Below are 17,525 nucleotides of genomic sequence, written 5' to 3' on the forward strand. Positions count from 1 at the left end.
CTCGTTCTCTATTTAAATTAATGGAGAACGGCCTTCTCTCCATCAAGGTCTTTGGAGACTCTGAAAATCGCCTGAAGTGCTGCGTGGAGAGCTCCTCCGATGATGAAGGCTCTTCCTCAAGCAGGAGCGACGAGGAGGACAGCGACATCGACGACAAGGGTGTCGAGCGGGGGAACGCCGACTCTGACTGACCGCGCCACCCCTCCCTCGGCCATGCGCCCTGCCGAGGGCCTTCCTCGTCAAGCTCTCCATCGGCGCGTTCCCCGTCACCTTCATTTTGCCTTCACCAGCCGCACTAAGAGGAAAGGGGCAAGAACAGGGATCACGGGGCACTTATCTCCTTTTTTAGTTGGTAAGCCTATGGGCCTTGGTAGAATTTAGATCTTGTAATCCCCTCGCTCGTGTACTCATTCCGTATGAATTGTACTTGTTTACAACGTATGCATGAGAAGAAGGGTGTTTGCCGGGTTTTGCTTGCGCATGGGCGAGGGCCACACCGAGGAACGCGTCCTCATTATCTGAAGATAAACATTGTATCCTGGCAACAGGCCTTGCCGTTCTCCTACTCTATGGCTCGGCTACACTCATGCCCTTGGTGGAGGTAGGGGCCGAGTAGGATTATGCCTCTCGCTCGCCCTCTTCTCATCGCACCACAACCAAGTTCCGGCCCAAAGTAAGGTTTTTGGACACGGGACAGAGGGAGGAAGATGGTACGAGAGTGAGCGAAGCCTTATACGTTGAAGGTTCATACGGGGGCATAGAGTGGGGGAGAAAGACTTATCTGATGTCTCAGCTCCCGGCAACCTTGTCTTGCCATGATTGGATTCTTAGACCTGCAGCCCCCGGCAACCTTGGCTTGTCGGGGTCGGGGCGTCGGCCTGTTCTCTTTCTTCCAAATAGCTCAGCAGAAATGTCCACGTACCCTGTGAACCAAAGAGGATGGAAAGGAATAGAGAGTCACACACTCGACCTCTATTCTAGGGGTCAGCCGCCGTTAAGCACTATTAACCCTAGCCGAGGGAGAGACTCAAACTAGCATGCATGCTAAAACTTAGGGCGCCAGTGCTTCATTTATTTATGCTCAGGGTCTGCGCCTGGCTTTGTACAAAGGGTTACATGCCTTGCCGGCAAGGTTCGTACAAAAAGTGGCTTGTGTGTGGGGGGGGGGCAACTGCGCCTTATGGGTAAAACTTGCGAAGATGTTCAATGTTCCAGGGGTTGCTCACTAGAATAGCATCTTCGGTCTCTAGGCGGACTGCGCCGGGCCTGCACCACAAAAAAATACACTTCCGTGATGATACTTGTTTGTCACAGTAGGTCACGTTTTCTGTCATGCATGTACATCCATGACAAATTTATGACAGCATCAAGATAGTCATACCTGTGCTATCATAGAAGTGTTCCATGACATTACCAAAATTATCATCACGGAAGTGTCCACTTCCATGACAATAAATCGTGCACCATAGAAGTGCTTTCGTCAAGGGTGACCGACACGTGGCATCCACCGTAATGGAACGCCGTTAAGCTATCAGGTCCGGTTTTGGATCCGATAACCCGTTAACAGCCCCGACCAATGGGGATTTTCCATGTGTAAAATCATCATTGGCTGGAGGAAACACGTGCCAGCTCCATGTTGGCACAGGTGTCACTCATCCAATGGGAGAGATGCGCCTATGATATTTTAACATGTGGATCGTCCTAAAAGTGGCCCATAATGTTTAAATGGGCCGGCCCAACTAAAGGCCCACAAGATTTTGCGGACCATAATGGGACGGCCCAGCTAAAGGCCCACAAGATTTTGCGGGCCATAATGGGCTGGCCCAGGTAAAGGCCCCCAAGATTTTTGCGGGCCATAATGGGCCGGCCCAGGTGACGGCCCACAAGATTTTTGTGGCCCATAATGGGCCGGCCCAGCTAAAGGCCCACAAGGTTTCATCGACATTAATGGGCCGACCCAGCTATAGGCCCAGAAGATTTTGAGGACCCTAGTAGGCCAGCCCATTAACTGGCTGCCATGTTTTGGGCCAAATGTCGACCCATATTTGATCCGGTCCATTAATGGCCTGCCACGTTCCGGGCCTAATAAAGGCCCATATGAGATCCGGCCCGTTAAAAGCCTACCATGTTCTGGGCCAAATTACGGCCCAGATCAGGTCCAACACTTTAAGAGGCTTTGGGCTAAATTATGGCCCATATCAGATTCGGCCCGTCAACTGGACGCTACGCTTTTGGGCCCATTTGCTAAAGGCCCATTTAGCAATTCGGCATGATATTAGTTTCGGCCTATTAAGGGCTCATTTAACATTTCGTCCCTATATTAATTTTGGCCTGTTAAAAGCCCGTCATATAGTTGGGCCTAACTACGGCCCGGTTTGCATCCGGCCTGCTCGCAGCCAATAATCTGATTGGGCCAAACAAGGACCAAGACAATTTTGGCCTGTTATAAGCCCATGATTTGATTGGCACATTCATGGGTCGGGGTCTATTTTGGCCTGCTGCCGGCCCATGAGTTGTTCGGCACGTTTCAGGCCCAACCTACTTTTCAGCCTCCTAAAGGCCCATTGAGTTTTCTTGGGAAAATAGGGCCGGCGGTTTACTCGGCCTATTAAAGGCCCGAATCTACTCGTGGGCCAGTTTACATTTAAGCCTGTTAACGGACCAATATGACGGGGCCCATGATGTGGATCATACATGGTGATTTGCATGACGGCCCGATTATGTACCGTAATTTTACAGTTTGGCCGGTTTACTACGAAGACATGATATATATACAGTAAAATAACTGCAGCATCATGAATAAGAAAAAAACCTAGACTATACAATAAAGAAATTACGGCATATTACATCCACTGGGCATCAAAGTTCGCCACTATGATAATAAAGCACAAGCAGACAGCAGATTACGTACTCTGGGCATCAAAGATCGCCACCAGTGCAACTAAACACGCCGACAAAATAATATACAAAACCGACAACACTTCAATAGAGTTCAAGAAAGGTTAGCCCTACTCGGGAGCTGTAGTGCAAGTAGCTGAGCAAGATGGTGAGACTGCACCTGTTTGACACTTATATCCTCTTTACTCTGAAAGATAAACAAGCAGACCGATGACAGGTTTTGCACATATAAGTATCAGTGTTGACAATTCATCACATTTCTTACTGATGAATAAAGTTACACAATTTAAAATAGCATTTACACAATATGGTATTGTTCAGGTCAAGGCATGGCAGGAAATGACATTGTGAAGGAGTTGGCAGCTTCACGACACCACTGGATTACACATCAAGAACTCATAAGTATCAATGGTTAGTGTGCTTTCAATTTATCCCATTTCAGATTGGCAAAATAAGATCACTTGCTCTGTATAGTTTAATTTACATGGTATGAAGAAGGAACTTGGTTATACAACTGAAAACTTAAATTGAGAAGGACAAACTTTTGTTTATGAACTGGAGTACATAATAAACTTTAAACATGGAATTTGATGCAAACACCAAAAATAAACAGCTGTTGCAGTCATGCCTACCCAAATATACACTACAAAGTTTGAAGGCTTGAGAAGGACAAACTTACATTATTGGTGAAGGTAGGCTCTATAAAGCCCTTTTCCATGATCATGGGGGGCAATTCAAGAAGTTTACCACAGAATCTTCTTCATAAGCATTGCCTTTATTCTACATTTGGTTAAGAGTAAATATAGATGTGAAAATATAAGAAAAAATGGAGAATATTTAAGATAAGATGAAGAGTGATGCTACATAACCAAGTAGCCATAAATGTAAGTACAACGATACAGGCAAAAGGTACAGCCAAGAGCAATGCAGAGCTAAACTTCTTCAGTACCATCGGTGTTATCCAACCTTATGGTAAGAGTAAATATAGATCTTATGTGTAGAAAATGGAGGGCAAAGGAAAATAAGCTGCAAAGTGATGGTACATGAACAACTACCTGTCAATATAAGTACACTGATAAAGGACAGTAGGTACTTACAAGAACAATGCAGAGCTAAAAAATTTCATTGGCATTGAATATATTCTACACTAATGTAAACATTCATATAGATTAGGTAATTTGGAGTGAACAATTGATAAGCAAGCTATCATGCATAATGCTGTCACATAATGAACCAGGTATGTATGCAAGTACAGTGATACAGGACAACATGTACTAACAAGAGCAAAGCAGCGGGCAACATATTTGCGATATCCTGTCGTTCTTTTCAAACTGGAATTCTTTTTCGAGCATATTTCTTGCAAAAAGGATCCGTAAGGCACATGCGGAAAGTAGAAGTTCAAATTTTCATGGTGATATCATAGACAGTACCTCCTCCTCCTCAAAACGAGACCAGTGCATAACAAGGTTTTTCCATTCAATGTCTTCTAAATTTAGCACATGAGACTTCACCAGAAATTCGTTTATAGACTTGCCATCAAAGTGTGATTCCCTCAGGTAACACCGATACTGCTGCAATGCTTCCTTGAAAAGCGCAAGCAAGCTTTGCTTGTCATGACTATCCAGATTGACCCTCGCCTACTTACAACAATGTAATGTAAATCATTGATGTGTTCAATCAGCAGAAAACAAGAAAATAATCAGCATGAATAATAGCACTTACACGTAAGTGGGACAGGAAGATGTGAAAATGGTGTTTGTCTTCACTATAATCTTCCCATGATGGGAATATATGCATGTAGTCCCTAACAACATTGAAAGCATTGTCTTTTAAACTTGGAATAACTGGAATGGGGTTCCAATCTGCAAGAATTGGCCGTCTCTTCAGTTGGGATAGGTCTTCGGCCGGTGGACTTGCTGTACTTTTTGCTGGAGTGGGATTTTTCTGAGGTATGGCTGGTGCTATGGCAACTGGAATCGGCATACCTTTTGCTGGAGTGCAGGTCCTGTGTGGTGTGGCTAGTGGTGTGGCCAGTGAAGTATGGGTACAGTCTGCTGGAGTCGGCCCTATGTTTTGTGTCACTAGTTGTACAACCAATATAAGTGGGGTGCTGTCTGATTTCTCCGGCACAACCACGTTTTTCAAGGACTTTGCTGGTGCTCCTTCAGGTTCGGCAATCACCCTCTTCCTTTTTGATATCTGATGCACAAGAACAACATTTGAGTGGGAAAACATGGAATGATGACAAATGGAATATGTATTGATAATGGATGGGCATGGCATCTCGACATATATGATGAGTAAATTAAGCAGATGGCAGTGCAACAAAGTAGAAGAAATGCAAGACAATATATGCAAGATACACGCAATCAATAAAACCTTGCCAAATTAGAACATGCACCTTGATGGGTGAACAGGACAGGCCATCTGCCTTTGACTCCTCGAGGTTAGAATAGTCATTAGGATCATATTCTGAACAAGAATCAACAGGTGGCGAGCGTATGAGTTTCATTGCATCCAGAATGGCACTCGATGCCTTGGTGCCAATTTTGTAAGTCATTGCAGTGTTTAGCTTCAAGAGTGGACTGTTGCTAGTGCGACACAAAGCAGCTACACAGATCATAGTGTAGATATAACGGGAAAACCATAAGCATCAGAGTAAAATCAGCAAAGTGGAACCTACTGGAATATATGTGCTAGTATTGCCGGTACGGCTAGAAAGCGTTCGGATACCATCTCTCTTCAACTGAAGGTGTGGTACTGTTAATATCAGTGTAACTCTCAAAGGCGACACAACTCCCTGCATTTCCTTGCTATTCTTATACGATTCAAGTGGGCAGGCCACTACAAATCCTATTCCCATGTTTACAAAATCCTACGAATCAAAGAGGCCCGACGAGTTCAAAGTGTCCATACCAACCGACCCTATAGACCTTGACACTGCAAATGTCCCTGCTCATATTCACTACAAGGAACATAATGTACTACTATCATACTCCCTCCATTCCAAAATATAAGTCTTGGTAGAGATTTCCACTATGGATCACATACAGATGTATCCAGATACATTTTAGAGTGTAGATTCACTCATTTTTCTCCATATATAGTCCATGGTGGAATCTATACAAAGACTTGTATTTAGGAACAGAGAGAGTACTTATTAAAGAAGAATGGAAGAGGAACATGCTAAAGAAGAGCAAGCAGATTTTGGATAATAAAATGTTCATTGCATAGTGCCTACACATGATGAAACAGAGCGCATTAAGAAAGCAACTCCCTGCTGTCTCTCTATATATGGTGCACGTGCTTTTTCGAAAGTAAAGTAGGAACATTAGCTGACCAATTAAATGTTATCTGTTTTAGTAATATCAGCATCATATCAGATTCGTACTTGAGCAACAAGTTTGGAATTATGAGTGGCACGTTGTTTAGCTTGATGGATTCAGGAGCAGTGCTAAGCAGGTACGATGATGGTACTGAATATAAAGGCATGTCTGCATTTGGGCCAGTCGACCATTTCAGGCGGTTGGATGAAGGTCCTACATCTCCTAACCCTTCTACTTCCTCGTCTCTGATTATTCCCATACAGAACACCGCACGGGCTGTCGGCCGGACCATCGCCCCCCACCGCTTGTGTTCCTCCGCCACCCCCACCCCCCACCCCCGTCCCCACCCCCGTCGAGTTTTCTTCGTTCGGAGAGTCCCCACCACCGCCACCAACAACCAAAGTCCCCACCTGAGCCCCTTCGTTCGCACCGGTGAACTCCGGCGAGCTCTGTAAAATGGACTGACCCAATTTTGAAATTTAGTCTACTGTGATTTAACTAGTGTGGAATATAAAAGCCGAAAACCATAAGCATTGGGAGTATAGTGTTGAGCGTGCCATGGCGGATCTGAAGGTGCAAACTAGACAAAGGCAACTTCGCAACCAATGTTTGCTCTCAACTAGCAAGTAAGTGATGGACAAGAAATCAGAGTAAAGCAGTGGCGATCTATTTTCTTGCTGCGATAAATAAGTTGAGCAGATACGAAAGAGTACCGCCTCTAGTGCAGCGCCGTGTATGCATCTGTTGAGAATTTGACGACGTTGCGGTAGCGATGGCTGTCGGCGGCGTGGAAGCAGATCTAGGAGGGTAGATGGTGGCGGCAGGGCATGGTGGACGAGATGTTCGTAGGAGCGGCGTCGGCAAGGTGGACGACGGCGGGGATGAAGCGAGAGGATGGGATGCAAGGATCCCGGTCCGAAGCCGTGGATGAGAGAGGTCGATCTCTTGTAATGGACGGCGGTGTCGGGGTATCAGCTCCGGTATGGTGGAGGAGGACGGCGGTGGATGGGGTGGCGGACGGAGGAGGCTGGGGTGGAGAGGGTGTTTTGGCGCCCAGGGAGTACGAATGGGGAAATGGAGGTGGAGAAGAAGGGGGGAACCATGTCTTCAGGGCGTGCTTGTCTCAAATGCAAGGAAATTTACAAACTTAGCCCCCGTTCAAATTTCCTACACCACAGCAATATTAGTCGGTTGGGGATAGGACGGTAATCTCGCATACACCGAATATTTGCCGATGGGAGTTTGATTTTGGCGCCTACCGTGTATGAATCGGGGAGGGAGTCGATTTCGGCCTAGGACACACTGTGTTTTGGCACCCACCGTGTATGAATCCGGGTGAGAGGCAGTTATGTCATGCTCGAGTGAAATTACAAACCTACCCCTATCGAAACCTATAGAAATCGAGCATATAGGCTTTGTGTGGCAGGGATAGGCAGTAGTAATTTCCATCTCGCAGATTTTGATTTCGGGCGGTTATTGCGACTTTCCCCACTTCGTTCAAATTTTGCAGAGTGCACGTTTACCGTGCCAACTCAATTCGAATCCCGTTTGTATTCTATTTTTTCGGGCGGGATCCATTTTCGATTGGAATAAAATTCTATATACATCATTTTTTAATATATACTTTCAAAAGCACAACAAAGAATTTGCTCCTTTATATGTATAATATGATTTACAAATACAATGATCTCAAAATCATAAAGTTGACTTCAAAAAATTAAACCAAATTATGTTCTACTAAAATGTATGGATCAGTAATATCTACATATTAAATAACATAGATGCGTGTGAATTCTTATGAGTATGCATGTTTGATAGATCAATTTTGGTTCGAGTATGGATTACATGTATCATCATCTCGAATTCAAATATTTGAATCCCTTTTATGTTCACTCCTTTCATGCCCATCTCTCTCGCATGCATGCTCCTTCATGTAGCTATCACTCTCTTTTCTCCAGCTCACCCACACACTTACTTCATGTTTCTCCTATCCTCGCAAACATGGTCTGTCGATGTCTCCCTTGACAAGTGTCACACTCTCCCTATCATTATACATTACACGGTTTTCATTATCTCTCATGTCTCTACCGTTCTCTCGTATCACTAGGTACCTAAGCTTTCTTTTTCACCGCCACACACACAAAGTCTCCACTCTTCTTTCACTTTGTCTTTCTCTCTATGGGATTCTCTCACACACCCTATATGTCTCTAGATATGAATCATACCACTAAAATTAGTCTCTCTCTCTCTCTCTCCTGTACACACAACATTTGTTGCGGTCTCCTTTTCGTCTCCATCCCAGACTGACACTATTCATTTGTTTACTGATCAGACAAACTCCCCCTTCTCACACACACACACACACAACTCCTGCTTCTACTCTCCTTCTCGACTACCGTCTCTCTCTCTCACACACAAAACTCTCTCTTTCGCACCCCCGCCTCGTATTTCTCTCACAAAAATTTATCGACTAGCCTCTAGATAGTTTATACACCCGCACACTCGTGCTTCCACTATCACATACATGTCTCTCTCCTGCTCCTTGTATCTATGTAGATTTTTCTTCCCTTCTTGAGACACACCCTCTCGATCGTGCACACACACACTATCGCCCCATTTTAAGCTGATACCTCTCGCACACACACTCTTTGTGTCTTTGTCACACATGCACTCCCTCCTCCTCCTCTCTCCCTCTCTCTCTCACACACACGTGGGCTTTTTGCAACAACTAGCAAGATGCCCATGCGTTGCACGGAACATGAAGATGCATTTGTATGAGTATTTTATCTTGTGGGAGAAAAGGATGGACAAGGGAAGGCCTTATTTGCAAGTGTGGAGAGGGGTGTGGGTATCTTTTTGCAAAATTGCCATAGTTTCCTTCCTATCCGTTAGATATAGATCGGACAGCCTATATTGCAGGATGGCAGGCACACGATCATCACCGACTATGCTTTTTATAAGAGTAGGGATAAAAAACAGAGTTGGTGATGATGGTGGGCCTGCCATCATGCAATATAGGCCGTCGAATTTATATCTGACGGATAGGAACAAAACTATGGCAATTTACCCACACTCCTCTCCACATTTGCAGATAAGGCCTTCCCTCGTTCATCCCTTCCTCCCACAAGATCTTGATGTTCCATGCAACGCACAGGCATCTTGCTAGTAAGAGTAGAAATTAGACATATACCACTTCTCGAATCTTGAAACCAACAACATTCCTCCCTTATCTCATCAAAACCGCCAAAGGAATATATTTTGAGTGAAACATAACATTTTTTTAGTGATATACGTATTTAAAAACTAGACTTTTTTCTATCAAATGGGTGAATATGTATTAATCTACTCAGATCATGTGGTAACACATTGTCACATTGCTAGTAGTTATTATAATTCTGTGGACACCAGACAAATGGTGGAGTACATATACGAAGAGAAGAGGCGCATGCATGCAGTCGGTCTCTCGCTGTCTCGCACACATGAGTGTTAGGTAAAGGCAACATTAACAAATAAACCCTAAAACCCAGGTGCACGATTGCTGCATTTGCGGGTACCGGGTACGTGGTCGAGCGCACCTTTGTAGGAATAGTCATCTCGTGTGATAATTTGATCCGTAGGAGTTAATGGTCGACCACAGGTGAACGACTTGGAGGCGGTGGCTTGCCAGTTGCCACAAACCGAGTAGCCACGTTTAAAATATCATTTTTTAGCGGGGTTAAGAGTTCCAATTTTCAATGGTGCGTTATAAGTACTAAGTAGTTTTTAGAACGATTGGTATGGAGCGAAAATGGAATACATAGTACTACCTACTACGTACCTCCTTGGCGTATGGTTGTATGGGTTTATGTTGCGAGATGTTGAACCTAGTAGTTCTAGGGCAAATACTATGTTTAGATTTAGATGTTGGTTTTTAGTAATGAAAATCGGAAGGGGAAAACCCTTTTTGATTAAAAAAACTACTACATCAGCATGTTTGCTATTCTCGTGTGCATGATACTAGCTAAGATACCACCATTATGGCCAGCCTTAATCATCGCATGCAATAATTTAGTGCACCTTGAAATATGAACATGTGTGGGGCATATATGTTTTTAATGACTTGAGACTATACCTAGCCTGGCATGCAAGATGAGACTTATTATGCACCGTTCCCCATACTTGCAGGAAGCCCGTTCGTCTCCAAATCTTTTCCTCTCCATGTGTGGAAACAATATGCCTGCCAGAATCTCCTTCTCCCTCCGGCGGTCCCACCACTCCACCCCGTGTGGAAAAAATCTGCATGCATGACTCTCCTCCCCCCACGCTCTTCCAATCCGTTGTGACCAGCAATATTTCCACCCCTTCCCTCCCCCGTAATTTACTACAACAAATATGCCCATGTAGTTGATACTTATCTGCAAGTGCATTGGGTCACTAAAATATGGGCCCAACAGGGGTCTGGCCCACATGTCAGTGACGCAACTGGACCTACAGTTAAGTTAGTGCAGCTCAGTCCATATCTTACGTAGGTGTGCCATTGCTCGCTATAAATACTGCGCCTCCCACGACATCGCTATCTCCTCCCCCTCACGTTCACATTCATCGCTATCTCCTCCCCCTCCCTCTCACGCCGACCACCATGGCATCGCCCCTCCCAAGCCCTAGGTGCCCCTCGCTGCACCGCGCGGATGGGCACGCGTCGCCGTTCCGTTCCTCGCCACCACTAGTCGAGGAGGATGCGTCGGTGTTCCGCTCCTCGCCGCGATGCGACGCGTCGCCGTTCCATTCCTCGCCGCCACTAGTCGAGGACGACGCGTCAGAGTTCTGCTCCTCGCCGCGACACGTCAAGGTGGACGCGTTGGCGTTCCCAATCTCGCCAGCACGCACGTCGGAGGACGCGTCGGCTCCCCGCTAAGAGGAGAATGCCTGCCGCCGCCGAGCCCCCCCAGCCTTCAGGACCTTTGGAAAGAAATGGATGTCGCCTTGTGGGAGGCTTTGCCCCCAGCAGAGCGCGCCAAAATAGAGGCGGAGAAGAAGGCCGAGGAAGAGATGCGCACCGCGAAACAAGCTGCATGGGAGGCCTATGTCGTGTCCGAGAGAGTCAGGCAATTGGCTCTTTGGCAGAAGGCTCGTGCGAGGGCCGTGAGGGTGGCAGAGGATGCCCGTGCCGATGCCCTGAGTGCAGTCGGGCCCAAGCGCCTCATCTATGCTTGGCGGTACGTGGACCGGGTGCACGCTTCCAGTGAGGAGGAGTACCTGTTGGCGCCGGATCACCACACCGGTGAGATTGTGCTCGCCTGCCGGCATGCCGCCAATCAGCACCTCGCGAGTTGAGAGGCTGAGGAAGAGGCGTTATGTCGGCGCGCTGGGAAACGGCCGCGCACTAGGGCACTCGTGGCGCGCCGCAAGCGCTCCTGAGAGCGGCGTGGCTTTTAGGAGGAGTATAATTTTTGTTTCGTAAGGCGATCTCATTAGTTTTGGGACGCAAATGATAAATCCCGAATGTTCAGGAATTATTAGCATCCTTAATTAAGTATGTAAAAGGGAAAGTTTGGAAACCTTGTGTATTCATACGCATTTTGCAAGTACATGCATATAGCACAAACTTCACTATATACTATCGCACTACACGTCTCTCTCTATATATCCTTGCAGACTATGCTACTCCCTCCATCCAGGTCAATAAGTCATCTTTGGTTGTGCACCGTGACCAAGAAGGAGGGAAGACTTATACACCTAGATGGAGGGAGTACTACTATTACTTATGTACGTGCAAATGCACGTTTTGACATTACGATGCGGTTTTTGTAAAAGTAGAAAAACAACACTAGTCAAGCTTGTGAAACGATTCAATGCAAAACAAATGCAAAAATGCTCGTTTGATTTTTTTACTTTTATCTTCCTTCTCTATGGTTATTTCTCTGTCGTACTTTGTATGGAGTATCTCACTGGTTGGAAAGGCATGCAAATTCCCAAACTGCTTCCTACACCCTGTATCAAATTTTTTGCCTAACAAGTTGTGATGTGCAATTGGAATTCCAACTTGAGTACTACTACTAGTAGGAGTACCAGGGGCCAGTTCTTTTAGGCTTCTAGATTAGTAATCCCATAAATACTACCTCTGTCCTGATTTATTGGTCCCCATTGTAATCAGTGTCAAATTTTGATCATAAATTTAACTAATGAAATGTTAGTGCATGTTGCATGCACTAACATTTTATCAGTTAAATCTTTGGTCAAAATTTAGCACAAATTACAATGGTGAGGAATAAACCAAGATGGAGGTACTACTAGTAGTAGTTTAGAAGCCCAAATAAATGAGTGAGGCGCCTTAATGTTACTCTCCACTGTGACTAGTCTTATGGGAAAAGCTGGGGAAGCCGCCAAAAGAACTGGCCCTAGGAGTAGTAGCTAGGGATATTAGGAGTAGTAGCTAGGGATCGAGTGTGCGAGATGAACCGAAGAAAGTAAATGCAGAGAGATGAAATGCAAAAAGACGGAGGGATGTGATGGTTGCTTGTCCATCCAACGGTCGTAGTGTTTCTTCAACCTCTTGTCTTCTTGCTCCAGCCGCCCAAAGCAGCACCAGTCGTGCCGCATGCTCCTGCCTCCCTTGGCCGGCTGTGCTGCTGCGGAGGCCTCACGCCCACTACTATTCCCACCGCTGGCCAGGCCCTGCGGCGACGGCAGCCTCACACCGCAGCCGAACCAGTGAACCCTCGTACTCCTCTCAGCACGCGCTTCCACTGCCGCGTCTTCCCCAGCTCCGCGTCGTCCCCTTCCTAGGCCTCGCCGTCGTCCACCGCCCTAGTGCGCTCAGCGCGGCGTGGTCAACGTGGTCTAGGAATGACTTCCATCAGAAGAGTACTGTACGTGGAGAGGCTGACAGCTGGGTCCACGGCCGCAGCAAGGAAGTGCCTCCATATTATGCGCAGAATAAATATTCCTCCATCTGACAGTGGGGACCCACCGGACGGGCCACCGTATTTCACAAAAAAAACGGTCCCCCCTGACTGCTGGGACCCACCAGCTACATCTTTGCACGCAAGGAAGTGCGTCCGGGCAAAAAAAACGATTCACCCCCTGACTGCTGGGACCCACCAGCTACATCTTCACATGCATGGAAGTGCCTGACAGTCGGGACCCACCTGGTCGAAGCGTACGTAGCGTTGTCATTCTGGTCGCGAACGTGTACGTACATACTGGTTGATGTAGAGGCGCCCACGTAGCATGTACATGTACGTACAATGGCTAGGGTGCAAGAAAGTAAATACGGCCACGTACGTACATACGGGCGGGGTCTCGAACGCCTACTCGTGCGTACGTACGGCTAGGGCTCATGTACATGGTTGGGTCATAACAGAGAAACAGCGTCGTCATCTGTTCATGGGGAGCCAACCGGCTGGATCGGAACGGAATGCGTCGTCGTGTTCATCGGGAGGGCTTGGACGGAACAACCGATGGAAACGAGGCCTGGCGTATCGCAAAATGGAGGAAACAGCCTTGTGTTCGACCAGCCACATTCAAAACGGGATCCTATTCATCGGGAGGGGTCTGGCATACCGCAAAACGGAGGAAACGGACCACCTATGGTCAAAACGGGGGTCTTGTTGATCGGGAGGGGTGTGGCATACCGCAAAACGGAGGAAACAGACTTGTGTTGGAGCGCTACGGTCGAAATGGGGGTCCTGTTCATCGGGAGGGGTGTGGCGTACCGCAAAACGGGACTCCACAGGATACTGTTCATCTCCATCGTCGACCCCCTCCAGCCTCCACGGGCTACTGTTCATCCACCGTCGACCTCCTCCAGCCTCCACCTGCGACTGTTCATCCATGGGCTCCTGTTCATCCAGCCTCCACCGCGCGCTACTCCGCCGGCTACTGTTCAACCAGCCCTCTCCATGGGCTCCTGTTCAACCACCCCTCCACGGGCTATTGTTCATCCAGCCCTCCACCGTCTACTGTTCATCCTGCCCTCCACAGGGTGGTCCTGTTCATCCTGCTCTCCACGGAGTCCTGTTCATCTAGCCCCAACCGGCTCGATCGATCGGGGTCCTGTTCATCCAGCCCCAACCGGCTCGATCGATCGGGGTCCTGTTCATCCAGAGGCAACACCACGGGGTCCTGTTCATCCACCCCCACCGGGAACTGTTCATCCAAAACCCCCAGCAACGCTCACTGTTCATCCAGAAGCATCATCGATCGGCTTCAGTTAGTAGCAGTAGCGAAGGAATCGCTTGATCGGGTTCAGTTAACAGCCATCACGATCTGTCGGGTTCAATAACGCGTAGCCTGCAGTGCAATCGCTCGGTTCAGTTAGAGCCCAACGCCTCACTCGGGTTCAGTTAGAGCCCAATGCCTTGCACCCACGCGTGTGCGTGTACAAGAAGAACGTGCATCGCTTAGCCCCGACCACCCACCTTAACTGGGAACACCCAGATATTTTCCTCGCCCTAGCTTCTACCACGGTTTTTTTCATCATGGACGGCCCAAAGAATGTCATCCAGCTATGTCTCCGACCCACCCAGGACGAAAAGCCCATTTTATGTCATGATTTTTTGTCATATAAGTAGGATCCCACCACATCTATGATGATACCATGTTTTGTCACAATTATTGTCATAGAAGTGTCATAAGTATGATAGAAAAAAATTCGTTCGGCCCAAAATATCACGGATGTGTCTTTTTCTTGTAGTGCTGGTGACTCGTATTACCCGGTAAGGGCATTCCCACTTGGGCATCAACTTGTTGGAATTCTTGGCCGATTGAATGTGCCGAAGAACAAGTTCACCTTCCTCAAAGCTTCGGGCATGGACCTTGCGGCTATGGTAGCGGCGCAAGGCTTGCTGGTAGCACGCTGCTCTCATAGCCGCCCAAAGACGATCTTCCTCAAGGAGTGTTGCGTCATCTTGCCGCAACTGCTCTTGCTCAAGCTCGTCATAAGCGAGCACTCGAGGTGACCCTTATTTGAGTTCCATGGGGAGAACTGATTCCGCCCCGTATACCAGGGCGAAGGGTGTCTGGCCGGTGGCTCGATTTGGCGTCGTTCTGATTGACCAAAGAACCACCGACAAATCATCAATCTAGCGCCTTCCACTCTTGTGTAGCCTGTCAAAAGTCTTTGTGCTCAGGCCTCGCAGTACTTCAGCATTTGCCCTCTTCGCTTGGCCGTTGCTGGCACACGGAAGCAAAACAGACCTTGTTGCCGAGGTCTTGGATGTATTGCATGAAGGTGTAGCTTGTAAACTGCGTGTCGTTGTCAGTGATGCCTCTGTTTGGCACACCAAAATGGCAGACTAGCCCCTTGAAGAACTTGACGGCCGATTGCGCTGTCACCTTCCTTACTGCTTCCACCTCCGGCCACTTTGTGAACTTGTCAATTGCAACATACAAGTACTCAAAGCCCCCGATAGCATGAGGGAAGGGGCCCAGTATGTCGAGCCCCTAGACCGAAAATGGCCAGGAGAGAGGAATTGTTTGAAAGGCTTGAGCTGGTTGATGAAGCTTCTTCGAATGGAACTGACACGCTTCACACTTGGTTACTAGTGCTGTTGCATCCTGGAGGGCAGTGGGCTAGAAGAACCCTTGCCGGAACACCTTGCCGGCAAGGGCCGTCGACCCTATGTGGGAGCCACATATGCCTCCCTGTATCTCTGCCAACAGCTCCAGTCCTTCCTCCTGGGGAATGCACTTCAATTTCACACCGTTTGGTCCTTTTCTGTACAGGACGTCGTTGACGAACTCATACATGGCACACCGACGGGCTACTTTCTCCGCTTCTTCCTGATCCTCAGGGAGTTCCCCTGTTTGGAGGAATGCCGGAGCCTGGGGCTCAACGACAAGGACTAAAGGTGTCTCCTCTACCATGGGAGTGGCTGTTTCTACAGCCAGGGCTTGGCGCCCCGCCGGAGTCGGTTGCCCCATGGTAGGCCCAGCGTCCACGACAACATCTTTGCCGGTGGCTCGCGAGAGCTCGGCGGGAAAATACTTACCGGGGGCCTAATTTCCTTCGCTTGTTCTGCTCTATTGATGGTTCAACAGATGGTTGAGTCAAACGAATCACAAAAGTACCTGGTTCCACAGGTACTTTGAATGCGGCGCGCTTTGACATGTAGTCGGCGATGTCGTTCTCCACTCGGGGAACATGCTCCGCCTGTATACCGTCGAAATGCTCCTCCAGCTTCCTCACCTCATCTATGTAGGCCTCCATCAACGAGCTTTGATAATCCTTGTTGACTTGCCTAACGACAAGCTGTGAATCACCCCTGATGATGAGCTTCTTGATCCCGAGGTCTGCCGCGATCCTAAGACCGGCAAGCAGCCCCTCGTATTCAGCAGTGTTGTTTGTGGAAATCTCCCTTGGAAAGTGCATCTGGATTACATACTTGAGGTGCTCTTCGGTGGGTGCAATGAGCAGCACACCAGCACCTTGCAGCGAGAAAGCCCCATCAAAGTACATAATCCAGCTACGACTTGCCTCCTCGCCTGGGAGGGTGGTCTCCTGGATCTCTTCGTCAGGCGTTGAGGCCCACTCGGCAATGAACTCTGCCAAGACTCTGCTCTGGATTGTTGAAGTACTTTCAAACTTCAAACCAAAGCTCGACAGTTCCACGGCCCACTCCACAATCCTCCCGGTTGCGTTTGGGTTATGCAATATCCCTTGCAACGGGAGGCGGGTGACGACGGTGATTTCGTGTGCTTGGAAGTAATAACGCAGCTTCCTTGAGGCCGTAAGGAGGCCGAAGAGCAATTTCTGCACACCGGAGTACCTTGACCTAGCCCTCTACAAGAGGGAGCTCACAAAGTAAACCGGCTGTTGCATCATTTTCTTCTTCTGCACCACTTTGTTTGGTTGCGTAGGCCCTATCCTGCCAGTGTCAGACTCCGCTGGGGGCCTTGCCTTGCCAGCACCAGGCCCTGTCGGGGGAGCTCTGGCTTGCCATCCGCCAGTCCTGCCATTTCCACCGCCTCTTCGTCGACCTCCCTCTGCGCCACTAGCGCGAGACTGACCACTTGATTCGCTGCCGCCAGATACAGTAGCAATGGTTCTTGTGGTTTGGGCGCAACCAGTATCTGTGTAGAGGAGAGGTATTTCTTCAAATCCTGCAGTGCTGCTTCGGCCTCTAGGGTCCATTCCATTGGGCCCGCCTTTTTCAAGATTTTGAAAAGGGGAAGGGCGTGCTTAACAGACCTGGAGATGAATCTGCTCATGGTGGCAACGCATCCAGTGAGCCGACGCACATCCTTGATCCGCTTGGGCGCCTCAATCTACTCAATAGCCTTGATCTTGTCTGGATTCGCCTCGATCCCACACTGTGATAC

The sequence above is a fragment of the Triticum urartu genome, chromosome 6 (assembly GCF_003073215.2).
Source record: "Triticum urartu cultivar G1812 chromosome 6, Tu2.1, whole genome shotgun sequence".
NCBI classification, from domain to species: Eukaryota; Viridiplantae; Streptophyta; class Magnoliopsida; order Poales; family Poaceae; genus Triticum; species Triticum urartu.